The sequence below is a fragment of the Tinamus guttatus genome, unplaced genomic scaffold (assembly GCF_059628265.1).
Source record: "Tinamus guttatus ecotype Peru unplaced genomic scaffold, ASM5962826v1 Tinamus_guttatus_pri_ptg000076l, whole genome shotgun sequence".
Taxonomy (NCBI): Eukaryota; Metazoa; Chordata; class Aves; order Tinamiformes; family Tinamidae; genus Tinamus; species Tinamus guttatus.
The window spans coordinates 200,506-213,656 of record NW_028288610.1 but is presented as its reverse complement, the minus strand read 5'-3'; the positions used below and the strand labels follow the sequence as shown (position 1 = coordinate 213,656).

At 45.2% G+C, this 13,151-nt stretch overlaps 1 pseudogene across 1 annotated transcript; it reads right to left on the bottom strand.

The window, feature by feature from the left end:
- Positions 1 to 638: 638 nt before the first annotated feature.
- On the bottom strand, positions 639 to 12,583 carry LOC148595685 (uncharacterized; annotated as a pseudogene). The gene is made up of 4 exons (XR_015913102.1): positions 12,282 to 12,583; positions 2,761 to 2,967; positions 1,313 to 1,410; positions 639 to 745 (listed from the first exon to the last, which is right to left on the bottom strand). The product of XR_015913102.1 is annotated as an uncharacterized LOC148595685 (transcript).
- Positions 12,584 to 13,151: the final 568 nt, after the last annotated feature.

The following is a 13,151-nucleotide window of genomic DNA, read 5'->3' as shown; positions in this document are numbered from 1 at the left end:
AACTAAGTGAACTTCACACAATTTTAGACTTAAAGTTCATTGAACATACAAGTGTTTAAAGCCACCACCATATCCGAAATTTTGAAGAATAATTTACAATAACTAAACCATCTGCTTTAACTTGAGTACTTTGTAAGCTACCCATATTTTGTGAATTAGTCAGAATTTATTTATTTGGTACAGAAACTTCTGTGACCAAAGGTATTGGAGCAGCTAAGTTAAGTCTTCAGTGAACATGCTGACACCAGAAAGGATTGCGCTTTAAAACATCGAGAACAGGGTGTAAGGGTAAACAAAATAAATGGGACTGTGAAAGTGCCTTTAAATAAATGCAATCCAAGTCTGTCTTACTGGTCTCTAATTTGTATGCCAAGACCATCAAGCCCCAAGAGAACTGCTTTGCTTAATGGACCCAAAACAAGCCGTGGACCATATTGCACTGGTTGAGCGGCACAGGGCCGCTCTGCTCTTCAATCCGCTGCAGGGACAGGTAACCAGGGCCGGCTCCAGCACGGGACGGGCCTCTCCCCTCTAGCAAGTAAGTTATCGAGTGGTTCACTGAGGAAATTGCACCTTGGTTTCTGCACGATTCAGCACATTCTCCTGAATATCAACCCCCGTGCCAGCACTAGCACTCGCAAATACCTCTTCAAATGAAATATTAACTAACATCTTGCATACGGTTCTTATCCCAGCCTGCTCATTCCTTTGTCCATTAAGGGGTGTTTTTCTTGTTGCAGCTCTCCTGAAGGAGAAAAAGTTTAGATCAAAGTGTTAGCACTGGTTTAAAATAAGACAGGTTTTGAAAGTTGTCTATACTATCTGTTCCACCTGCAACAAGTACTTGTTATATCCAAACTACATGGCTATAAAAAGTAGTTTCTGTTTCAGCTGTTGGAAAAAATCACAGAAAGCAACATACAGATTTGTGTTTTAAGAAAGGTCAGTTGTGATGGACAATACCAGCGATGAAGGCTGACAGTCTCTGCAGACCAGTTAAGGTCTTACAGATGCAGTCGAATGAGTCTACTGTGTTCAGCACTGAGGGCCTTGCCCTTTTCGGCAGAGTGACTTCCTTCTAACTGATGGAGCTCTTGGTAATAGGACAGGAGGAGGAGGAAGCTGACAAGGATGCAGCAGTAACACGGAAAATAAATGAAATAGGTCTCACTATTCCATCCAGAATTACAACATGCACAGGAACACACATCACTTCATTTTACAAATGCTTTCAGTTGCAGAAATGCCATAGACTATTACAAAATCAGACTGTAGTCAGCTATGTAGAAAGTAACTAGCCATTAATTCTTACCCATGTCTTCTTCCAGTTTTGCATCATCTTGTCATGTTCACTGATGGCAGTTCTCCAGTTATGAAATTCTTTGGTCCATCCATCCTGGCCCGCACTATCTGAAAACGTTAAGCAGGGTGATTACATAACTAGGTAATAATCCAGTAATTTGATCTACTCAGTTGCAGTAATACAGAGGGTAGGGCTTGAAGGAGCAAAAGCCACCATCTCACCCTCTCTTCCCAAGTTATTTAGAAATAACCTCTGTTCAAACAGTTGTCTCTCTTTTCCCCTCTGCAGAAGGCTTAAAACATCCAGAGCAAACAGCTTTGGTGCTTTTAATCAGTGTGTCAATGCCTAGAAGATACGGGCTGCTATTTAGAAGAGCTAAATCCCCCTAGAAGCACAGGAACGTTGTAGCTGGACCCTACCAGGGCTGGAGAGGGGAATGACTTGATGTTTCTGATCATGTTGACAAAGTTTTAGTTCCAATACAGCTTTTCCAACCAGTTTTTCTTGCAGTGGTGGCATACACAGATTTAATAAATATTTTCTATTTATCCTTCAAGACACTAATGACACTAGTATCATCTTGTCCAATGACATCTTTTGGACCGCACTGAAAGCAGCCCACTGTTTACGTTTGCAATAGTTTGAATTAGATGCTCTTTATTCTGCATCTGAGGCCAATTTTAAAGCGACTGGAATGCTTGCAAGAAACTTGCAAAAGAGCTTCCCTTGTTGCTCTCCATGAAGAAAAGCTGGGATGAGCTGCTCTTGAAAAATTCACATTTGATAACAATTACAATAATCAGTTCTTCCCCGTGCTCCCCTAGAAAATACATTATCACATTAGTCCTTCTCTGCTCTTTTTAAAGACTACATCTACCCTTCTCCAGGTCTAAGTTCTCACACACAAGTTGCAAATAGCACAGAAGTTACTTGGGTCAGTTCTGGATGCCTAAAGATAACTTGACTTCCTGCCCATTACTATCAACATGAAGAGCTAAGAACAGACCCTGCCTGGTAGAGGTTTTCTTTTTTAAAACAGATCAGGAGATTTTTTTTTTTTTTTAAATAGAGGTAAGGATGCAGAGATGTCTCTTTAGTATTTGACTTCCTTGATATTAAAGAAATTTTCTTTGTTACCCGCTAGAGTTCTTGCAGATATTTATTCTTTTATAATCCTCCTCAATACTCGCCTGACTTTCACTGTGTGTCTGTTACTTACTTTGAGGTGGAAAAAAGGCCTTGTGATTTACCTCCGAGGCACTTAGTCCCCTAATTTTCTGCAAGACTTCTGAAACATGGAGTGGATACCATTTAATTTCTAGGTCCTATCTGCTAATTTGCAGGTTAGTTCTTTGGGAAAGGGAAAAAAAAAAAAAGAAAAAAGGGGGCGGAATTTTTGTATTTTTGTGCGTGTGAAAGCTCCACGTTACCATGGCGGGGAGCCGGGGCTGTCCTACCTGCGTCCTGCACCGTGATGAGCACCCGGGACGTGGCGCTGCCCGCGCGGGACACGACGGAGCACTCGTAGGCCGTGCTCTGCGCCACCGAGTCCGTCAGCCAGCCCAGGAGGTGGCGGCGGCCGCCGGGCAGCGCCAGGGCCTGCTCCGCCGCGGCGCCCATGGGCCGGCCGCGCCGGCGCCACTCGAGCCGCGAGTCGCCGGGACCTGCAAGAGCGGGAGTCAGCGCGGGCCCTGCGCCAGGCAGGCCCGGGGAGGGGAGGAAGGGCCCGGGTGGCGCTCGCCTGGGCCGGTGCCTTCCGTTGTGGCTTCCTGAACTAAAAGGAAGGGTGCCCAAAGCGGGGGAGTGTCTGGGCCGGCCCAGGATGGGTCTCAGCCGCAAAGAGGATAGACCAGGTAAGGAGATGAGCCCTCTCCGCCCCTGTGATAACCGGCCTCACCCAGTGCCCGCTCAAGTCAGGGAACAGGTTTGGGACCATCCGAGACAGCAGACTGAGGGACGGGAGGGGAGAAAGGTCAGGAACTCCGTGCATGGAAGATGCTGGAAGCAATGAAAACAGCAAAGCTGGCAAAGGCGCGGGGCCATCAGTCACAGCCGTCGGGCAAGATGGGGCTTGGGCAGAGGTTGGATGAGCAACAAAGAGCAGCGTAATCTTACAGCCTGGCTGCCATTACTCATCGTACCTGGGAGGGCAGAATTTGAGTAAACCAGAGATTGACAGTAGCCCAGAGGACAGAACAGCTGTTCCCAGAAAATGAGCAAGCTCGGCCAAAGTGTATTTGGCAACATCAGAGCCTTCTCATTTAAAAGAAAAGCGCCTGTGCCAAAGCGAGAACCCTGCAGTAACACTGGCTTTTGAAACGTGCCTTTACTCCCTTGGGGCTCATGATCCAGGCTAGACTTAGCAAGAGAAGATGTAAAATTCAGGGGTGAGTGAAAATAAAGGGTTTTTGTGACATGGCCTGAGGGCACAGATAGCTTTCTACAGAAACTAGCTTTAGCTAGGAGTACTTTTCACTGCAAATTGATGTGGCTTTTCTTTTTTTTCTTTTTTTTTTTTTTTTAATCCAAGAAAACCTTTTACTTTATTCTAGGTCTGTATCCTGAAGACTACAGGTGTGCTAGATTATCCTGCAAGCAGGCAAAAATAAAAAAAACAGTAAAAACCCCACATTTTTAGAAATACTGACAGGGCTCTGACAGAAGTGGGGAGGGTGAGTGTATGCTAAACACATCCAGCCTAGCAGGCAGCCACTTTTAAAAATCAATTCGATGGGTGAATGTACTGTTATCGACAGTATGTAGGTCACATGTGGCTAAAAACATGGGAAACCTGGAACCATAAACAAATTATTTCAGGACAGTAAGGCCGAAGCTGGTTTTGGACAAGTGGAATTAACAACAAATAAATATTAGCAAAGTTCCCCCACAGCCTTAAATCTTGAATTAAGAGTTAAATTGAATTTAAAAAATAGGTTTTGAAAAGCTAAAATGTTATGCTTGGGTGTTACCCTGGGCTAGAGCTTTTAAGAGATGCAACATGAGGCACTGTGTTACTGCAGCAGGGAAACCAAGCGATAGGGCCGCCGAGGTCAAGCTGTCATCTAGATGGGAAACAACAACTGACCTGAGCAAGATGAAGATGAGCAAGAGGAGGGGATGATGCGTCAGAGGGCTCAGGATGGGTGTCAAGGAGAATTAGCAGTCTGGTATTGCAAGGCTAAAAGCCAAGCGCCCGGCTAAGGCCAGCAGCTCACAGGATTTATCAGCAGTGCGTCAGGTCCTAACGCATGAGCCTAGAGCTACTTCTTGCCCAAAAAAGCAGGGTCTTGAATAACCTTATTTTTGCACCAGGCAGCAAAAGGCAGGAGACCTCCCCCAAATTACTCCAAGCGTTTCCTGCTCCGCTCCTGCAGCGTTTAGAGCCCCAGGGGCGCCCGAAAGCCCCGTGCCGCGTCCGCAGAAACTGAGGCCCCTTCCGCAGACCTGGCTTCGTCCCAGGTCTGAAGTGGGACAAATGCAAAATGAAACACGCAGAGAAGTATTTTTCAGAGATTAAGAAGAACGTGTTGTGCCCTTGTTGCAGTTGCCGTAGCACAAACGAAATGCATGCCTAATGAAAACCTTCAGATACGAATTTCAAAAACACACGGTCTACTTACTTTGCCATCCTTCTTAAGAATGCTTGGAAAAATTTTTAAAAAGCAAACTCGTTAATACGTAATATTCAAGCAAAGAATTAAACAGCTAGACAGTCTAGATAGGTAATTAGCTACATTTAAACAACCATGGGAGATATCTCAAATGTTATACTTTGAAGCCATCTCTCCAATATTAGTAAATAATTACTAGCAATCTATTTTAACACTTGAACTGCTTTAAAAGGAGGAAAGTTTGGTTTTTTTTTAAACATATGAAATTAAAATCCTTTGCTGCACCTTCAGAACTACCCATTTTCTCAGTGTAAGGCCTTAAGTTCCAGTATTTGTGAAAATGGTTGTTATTTTTGCAGATGTTTACATTTTCTGTACCGCTGGTGTCAGCGCTTGGGAGTCAAATGTTTCTGCCCCTGCAGCTCCGCAGGCCACACAGGCTCTCTCCGAGTCAGCCAGGTTTGCAAAAAATATCCGTTTAAAACCCACATGGATTTTCCCCTCAAGATCTTCCAAAGGAACAAGTCCAGCAGACAGAGGTAGTGGTAAAAACTTAACCACTGCAGCTGCTTGTAAAGCATTTTTTTTTTACCCAGAGTCTAACTTCAGTCACTGAAGTATTGGTGTAAATCTCCAGTTTTAAGGAAGGTGAGGAAAAAGAGAAAAACGGCGCAAATGAGTTGAAACTGCAGCATAAAGCTAGACTCAGAAGAGCAGGCTTCCCAGAAGGCTCTGGAATACTAATTTAAAGGCAAGAGATCATGGATTAAGTAGAGCTGCTCACCGACATAATAAGGCTGGGGGAGGAGGGAAAATGCTGGGCGATCCATTTCCCCCTGCCAAACACCCAAGCGCTGGGAGCCGCCTGCTGCTTTCCGAGCCAGCTCTGGGAGCTGTGGAGGAAACGCTCCGGAGGGGCCGGCGTGCAGGCTGGGCCGTAACCGGGAGCCTTTCCGTGTAGTCAGACAGCTCCCGACGTCAGGGGTAACCTGGAAATGCGGCCGTCCTCACCCTTAGTCAGGGAAGGACCTCGAGGCGGACGGAGGCGAGCTGGGAATAACCCAGCACGAGCTGGAGCAAAGCCAAACCTCCCGGTGCTCCCCCAGCTCAGAAACAAGGCAAAGCCCAGGCAGGGTGACCGACCGAGGGGAATCCCACAGAGAAATTAGAGCAGGGTGACAAACAGCCTTTGCCACCGACTCCCGTAATCTACACACAGCAGTACCACCAGAGATGATCGTAAGTGACAGTTTAAGTTTGGAAATGACTCTCCCTTATTCCACGACAGGCATAAGAAAACCCTCCCAAAGTTGACAGCAAGCAGCAGATTAAAAAAAGAAAAAAGGAACAGAAAACTTAATCTTAAAAAAATGAGTGACATCTGGGTTTAATGCTCAATATTTAGCTTGCAGCTTTGGCTTTCACTGAACGCTGCACTAACCGCCCCAGATTTCAGAATATCAGGATGATACGGGCAGCTCTCATCCACAACAGGGATTAAGTTTTAAAAACACGCTATAATCTGAGCGCGGAAAGATTATTTTGAACCAGCGATCGCAGGGAGCCCCGAGGAGGTTGGGCCCCCGCGGCCGTCGGCGCGGCCGGGCCCCGTCTCCCCGCGAGCTGCTGCCGGCGGCGGCGGCAGGAAGGGGCCCCTGAACCAACATCCTCCTGCACAGGCACCCAGGGGCCTTCCGACACCTCCAAGGGCCTTGCGCTTCTGCCTATGGCCCAGCTAACCGGGTCACCCCTTTCCAATTCAAGTGCACTCGACATGCAAGATGTTGAAGCAGCTCTGGGAAGCTGGTTTTGCTGAAATGGTTTTTTAAAAAAAAAGGGATATCTAATTTCAGCTGCCATCAGAGTGAGGGATTAATTCCTGTAAACCTGCCAAAGGTATGTGGAGAAAAAGAAGGGCGAAGATAGTCGCTGTAGTCCGAGGCCCAACACGCTGGTTTGGGAACAGGGATAGCCAAGTTCTTCTTGAGAAAAGAAGGTGGACACCGACACTCTATTCCAGGAATTTCAACACCAACCCAAATCTATCAGATTCCTTACTAGGTAGGATTGGGAAATCCAACCTCTCCATCATGACAAGGGTTTAGGAGTTAATACCAGCCTTGAGCTGAGATGTTACAGAATCCAAGTTCTGTGTTAGGCAAGGAGAAAAACAGTTTAAATATTAATGATGAATTACGCAAGAATAGCTAAGCAAGGAGGTAAAATAAAACTTTGTCAGCAAACAGCATATAGAGCAAATTGAACCTCTCCTGAAATTCTTCAGAAAAGCTGTGCTGGGAAACCTTTTAGAAACCATATTTGGCCGAATGCGAAGCAAACCTCACATTTTCTTCAGAGCTGGTCATACCTGAGAAGCGGTTTTGCAGAATCCATGGCAGCTTTTCCTTGCACAGGTCTCCCAGTCCCCAACACCCCTTGCCCTGGAAGGGCACTCCAGGGCTGCCAGTCACACACATACATTTAGCTCGTGCATTAAATGCAGGTGGTCCATAAGGTGGGCCTTTCTTTCTTTTTTTTTTTTTTGGAATCAGTCTGTCTCTGCAAAAAGCCTTTGAAGCACCTAGTTCCAGAACTAAACAACTAATCTAAAACTGCTGCTTCTCACGGGTATTCCATTTCTGCCTTTTTAACCAAAAGGGAACGTACCTGTTGTTTTCCTCTCTCTTGGCAGACCTTTTGGATAGATCATTTGGTCAAAAAGGTAAAGGATACTGATTACAAAATCTTAGCATCTTCCAAAAATTTTAGATGTTCGAAGACTATCAATTGCCTTAATTTACACGCAGTCCTCTGCCTCCTCCTCAGAGTGGTTGACATAATTTAACAATACACAAGAACACTTACAAAATTCACTAGTATTTCGGTAATATGGGATAGGTTACAGCATGAAAGTAATTTGAAATGTCTGAAGCTTTAAGCACATTATAATGGTAATAACTATTTCCAGGCTACAATTACTGTTTCTCACCAGACTGATTTCCTCGTTTGGGGGAGAGATTTTAATGACTCTTGCTAATTTAGAAATGCATTAAAAAAGAAGAAAAGTCTCGCAAAAGAAGCTTTCCCAGCTTTCGCACATTATTTTTCATTGCACAAGAAAAAAACACAAAAGTATGAATTCAGGCAGCCTGGCAGTACTGCAGAAGAAAACATTCCCTCAGTTTTTCTCTGCTGATGTGAATCTTTTGAAGTGGAGCTAGTAATACACTCCTGGCTTTACTTCACCCTCTACTTTATGGGCCCATCTTAATCCCGACGGGTCTTGGACTGATGCTATCTTACTTTTTTTTTTTTTTCTCTCTCTCTTTCTTAATACATGTTTTCTTTCCAGGATTAGTACAAACTTACTTTAAAGTAATTGTCCTTACACATTTTTCTTAACTTGACTGTTGCCTTAACACATAAAAGCACGGAGCAAAATGGATCCTTGCAGGATTTTTAGTTTAGTGGCTGTGTGTTTTCTATTTCAGAACTGTCTGAGATATTCAATTGATCTTCCAAGGCTTAAGAGGTGATTTAAGTTCTTTTCTGTTAAGCATTAAGGGAACAATCTCAATTTTTTAAGCTATCATATATATGGACTTTACATAATTTGCAAAGGGGGTGACATCACAGACCGACATGAAGGGAGTGTTTTTATCATACCAAAGTGCCTCCAAGTGCTGCAGCGAGCACAGAATCACCACAGGATGCAGTGCAAAGCCACAGTATGCAAAATGGCAAATTTAACAGTTAGTTATTATCAGATTACTGCAGCCACAGATGCTGAAAGCGAATCGTGGGCAGACAGCGTAAGACGGCCGCGGTTTGGGGACAGGCTAACGCACAAAGCAGGATAGGGAGCTGGTTAACAAGGCACAAATTTAGCATTCCCGCATGAGGATAAGGATAAACCAGGAGCGGATTAATAAGCAACTCTACGGATTAGAGTCAGCAGCACAGCTTCAGAAAAGCATACCATGCTAATCTCAAAATGTGCGACGCAGAAATTAACAAAACAGTTCAGGAAGTTTTGAAGCGTTTATGTAGCGGACTGATCGTTCTTCCCCTGGGAGAGACCAGGCCTCACCTCCCTAGGCTGCCCGCTGTATCCAACTCAGCTGCTGCTCGGGACATTCCGGAGCGGGGAAGGGGCCAAGGTCCCGGCCTGGGAGCCCCTTCCCAAGGGGAAGCCTCCGGGCTCTGGGGTGGATCCCGGGTGCTCGGGAAGGGGAACGTGGCCGTGGGGACCTGCTCTGCGTCGCTGCTCGGCGCCGTCGGGACCGGTGGCGCCTGGGGCGGCCTTGGGCACGGGCTGTGGGGGCATCGCTGCCCAGATGTTTTGTCTCGTTTTCCCACCTGCAGCAGCCCCTCCGGGCGCCACGTCCCGCGTTTCCCCCGCTCCCCTCCATCGTGCCTTGCAGCTGCACTCCAAGCTCTGCTTGACAGAGAAATATCAGCAAATCGCTCGTGATTTTCATGCCAGAGAGCCATGGAACTTTTCCCACGCTGACGTGGGAAGCTTTCTTGCATTATGCCCTGCCTTTAAAACAGCATAACCACAGGGAACAGCCACTGTACATGGACACTATCAAGGACCCATCTCAGTACCTCCAAGAAATAATAACCCCTTTGAAGTATATTGCTGTGTTTGCAGAACGTTTATTTTCATTCCCAGGGTTATTTTAATGGGAATGAAAATTTAAGGAGCCACGATGGAAAACGTCCAGCCTCAGACAAGCTGAAGAGAGAGGTCAGGAGTGCTGAGATCAGGGAACAAACAGAGCCCAAAGCTGCAGGCCAGACTCACAAAAATAAAGCAAAACACTGCTCGCTGTTTCTCGTTACCTATAAACCCATTTATACCGTTGCTCAGCACAATGTCCTAGTACAAAACTTGTCTGTGAAATTAAGGTCAAGGATATACTTGTAATCTGCAGTTGTGTTTGTGGGGGGTCAAAGTGACACATTTGAGCAGAACCCATTCTACTAAAAAAAGCCTGTTTCTGCTGTGTCTATATTGAATGGAGCACAGCAGAGATAAATTACAAAGCAGTTCTGCACATCATCAGCTCCCTGCCTCTCCCCCTGCACCAGATGGTGAAGGAGTCTGTTCCATTTATTTGGAGCCTGCCTCAAATGTCTTTGTAGCGCTTAAAAATTCTGTAACGCAGAAAAAGTCACATTAAAGAAAGCATATAGGAAACTTACGATCTTTGCGGATGTGTGAAAACATAAGACTTTTCAGGGCAACAAGAGAAAAACTGATCGGTTAACAAATTGCTCCTCAGAAATCTTTCTTTTCAGGAAGGGCAGCAAAGGTGATTTTCTGAAAAGCGACCCTCTCTTCTCCAGAAAAACTAACAGAACGTGACGAGTGCCTGCGTCCACTTTGACCTCATGCTGCTGTTGAAATGAGCCATCAGAAGGTTGTGAAGTGTTACCCCTGCTCGGGCGAACGTTCAGGTTAAAACACGTGCACCAAATGAGAGGGCAGTAAGAACCAATTCCTGCCATGCTTCCAAACAGCTTGAAGCAGACTTTCATGATTTAGAAAAAGCAGAAACTCCGTCATCCTCATTATAGTGATTTAGAAACCTGATCAACAAAATACCTTTTTTTTTCTTTTTTTTTTTTTCCAGCAGATCATGCAGCAATCTATATGTTTGCATTAGAGAAGGGGTAACCTTGCTTAAACCACATCCTCCAATCAGAAGGCCAAACATGACACTGAACTGCCATTCTCACTTTATTCTTCTGTCCCTTGCAAACACATTTTGAGCTGTAATCATCACTGCTGGGGGAAATGAAGCTCCATTAGAGCTATGTTTACATAGGGGAATATCAACAATCTGTGAAGGAATGTGAATAAACCCAAATAGAGAGCTTCTTCGTCAAAGAGTCTGCTCATCCTCCAGGAATATATTTAAACCTCTCCACAGACACTCCCAGGATGATGCAGATCCTTCTGTGTGGCATGCCACACTCTATTTTATTCATCAACTGAACAAAAATGGCAATCCTGCGTAAGAGGAATAATGTGATGTATCACATGTCTCATTTCCTAAAGAGAATCCGACAGTCTGGTGATTCACTGATTTTTGACAGAATGTGGAGACCCTTTCCAGCCCCCACACGGGGGGGCACCGGGACCTGCCCGCGTTGCTGCCGCGCTGACCTTCACTCCGGCTCTGGCAACAGCTCCTCGCGCTGCCCTCCCTCCCTCCGCGCAGGGAACCCGCGGGGTCTTCAGAACACACGTGGTTTCCTCTGTCTAAGTTTACTGCCAAGCAACTGCAATTACTGACAATTTTTAAGCAGCAGCAAGTGGGAAAAAAAGTGTTAAAACCAACATAAACAGATATCAAATACAGAGACAATACTGGGTTAAAAGAGAGTAATTTAAAAATAACTTCCTGATCTGTAGCATGATTATCAGACTATTTAAGTATCTTGGGCTCCATGAGTTACATTGTTATTCCCATTTTTCTCATGCTGGAAATACTAAGTTTAAGTGTGCTGTCTATAGGAGCAGTGAAGAAATTCCTGTTAGAAAATGTGATCCCATCATCGTTGTTTTTAGTGATAGGAATATAAATGATACCTTTGTGAGGACACATGCTAATGAAAACTCAAGAAGTTCTATTCCATGTAACATTTTAAGAACCATATACATATTAGTAAAAAGAAATGCTCCTTTCTAAAATAATCTATACTAAACAATTTCAAACTTACCCTCTTATTTCAAGCAATAAAGTTACATCTCAAGACCAGTTAATATCCATTAAAACTCATTCAGTTTAATTAGACAATTACTGTCCAAGCAAAAGTCAAAAGCAGATGTTGAATTTCCATTGAAAAAAGTTAGCTTTGACCTTTGATTATTGTTTGTCTCAGATAATATTTGCTTCAAAAATTAAAGTTATTACTACTGTAAGGATTCCACCTTTTAAAATAATATTAATAATAAAAAGAAACAAATGACTATGTGTAGGAAAATAAACGAAATACAAAGCCGGCAGAAGCCGGATCGGGTAGACGTGCCCCAAGGCACTCTCGATGCAGGCACGGAAAGGAGCCGCTGAAGCCAACGGGTGCCAACGTGCTCCAGCTGCGCAACCCGCAGCACTCCCTGTGGCACCCAGCTGAGGAAAGCTGAAGCGCTGACCACCGCCACCACCACCACGGCGACGTCCCGAACCCGGCCCCAACGGGACGCCTGATACACCCAAGGCGCTCGCAGGCCCCCGGCGCCGCCGCGACGACGTGCGGCCTCACGCGGCCACCTCACCTCGCCTCACGCGCCTCGCCTCGAGCGGCCGCCTCGCCTCGCCTCACCTCGCCTCGCGCGGCCGCCTGGCGCTTACCTGTGGCTTGGCAGAAGAGGTGAAAGGCTCCGTGGACACTAACATGCTGTGCCTGGTCACTTAGGAAAGGTGGCAACAACATGACCTTTAGAGGGTCTGTGCCAGGCCAAACGTCAGGCTGGGCACTGGTGGGTGAAGGAGGAGAGTCACTTCCCACACAGGACAAAAAGGAGGTACCAGTAGGAGGGAAAGGTATAGGAGATGAGGCTGTGTGACAGAAGAGGACAGGAGAGAGAGAAAAAAAAAAGAGGGTACTAAGGAAAAAGGTTGCCAGAAACACATCACACACTGAAGAAATAATGCCAAAACACAAATGAATTTTAGAAGGGTAGCACAAGGAAATGGCCCTAGACTGCCAGAAAAGAACCCCTTCCTCCTTCACCCACACTCCTTTCTCCATCCTTCCAGTCCCTGCCAGGGATACACAACCCATGCAGTTAGAGCTGAAAAGAGAACCTATTTCAAGTGCACTACTAAAAAGAGAATCTATTTCAAACGAAGTACAAAAGTTCCCCCGTCCCCCACAGCACCCCTTAAAGAAAACCCCAAGAAACTTCAGCATTAACAAGATGGAAAGTAGTTCCACCATGTCAAATTTCATAAAAGCCAAGATATAATACAATTTATTTTAATATTTATTCTGTCATTTTATATGTACACAATTAAAAATAGAAAAATAAAACCAAACTGAATCTTATAAAATATAAACTGTTCACACTAAGACAGTCAAAGTTATGGTTGCATGAAAGTTCAACATAAAAAAGCAGCCCAGGCATACTGCTATTTACTGTTAGAACATACTCTACTTCTAGCAATATTTACAGAGAAGACGCAGCGAGAGGAACAATTCTTCAGGACTGTACCGCACAA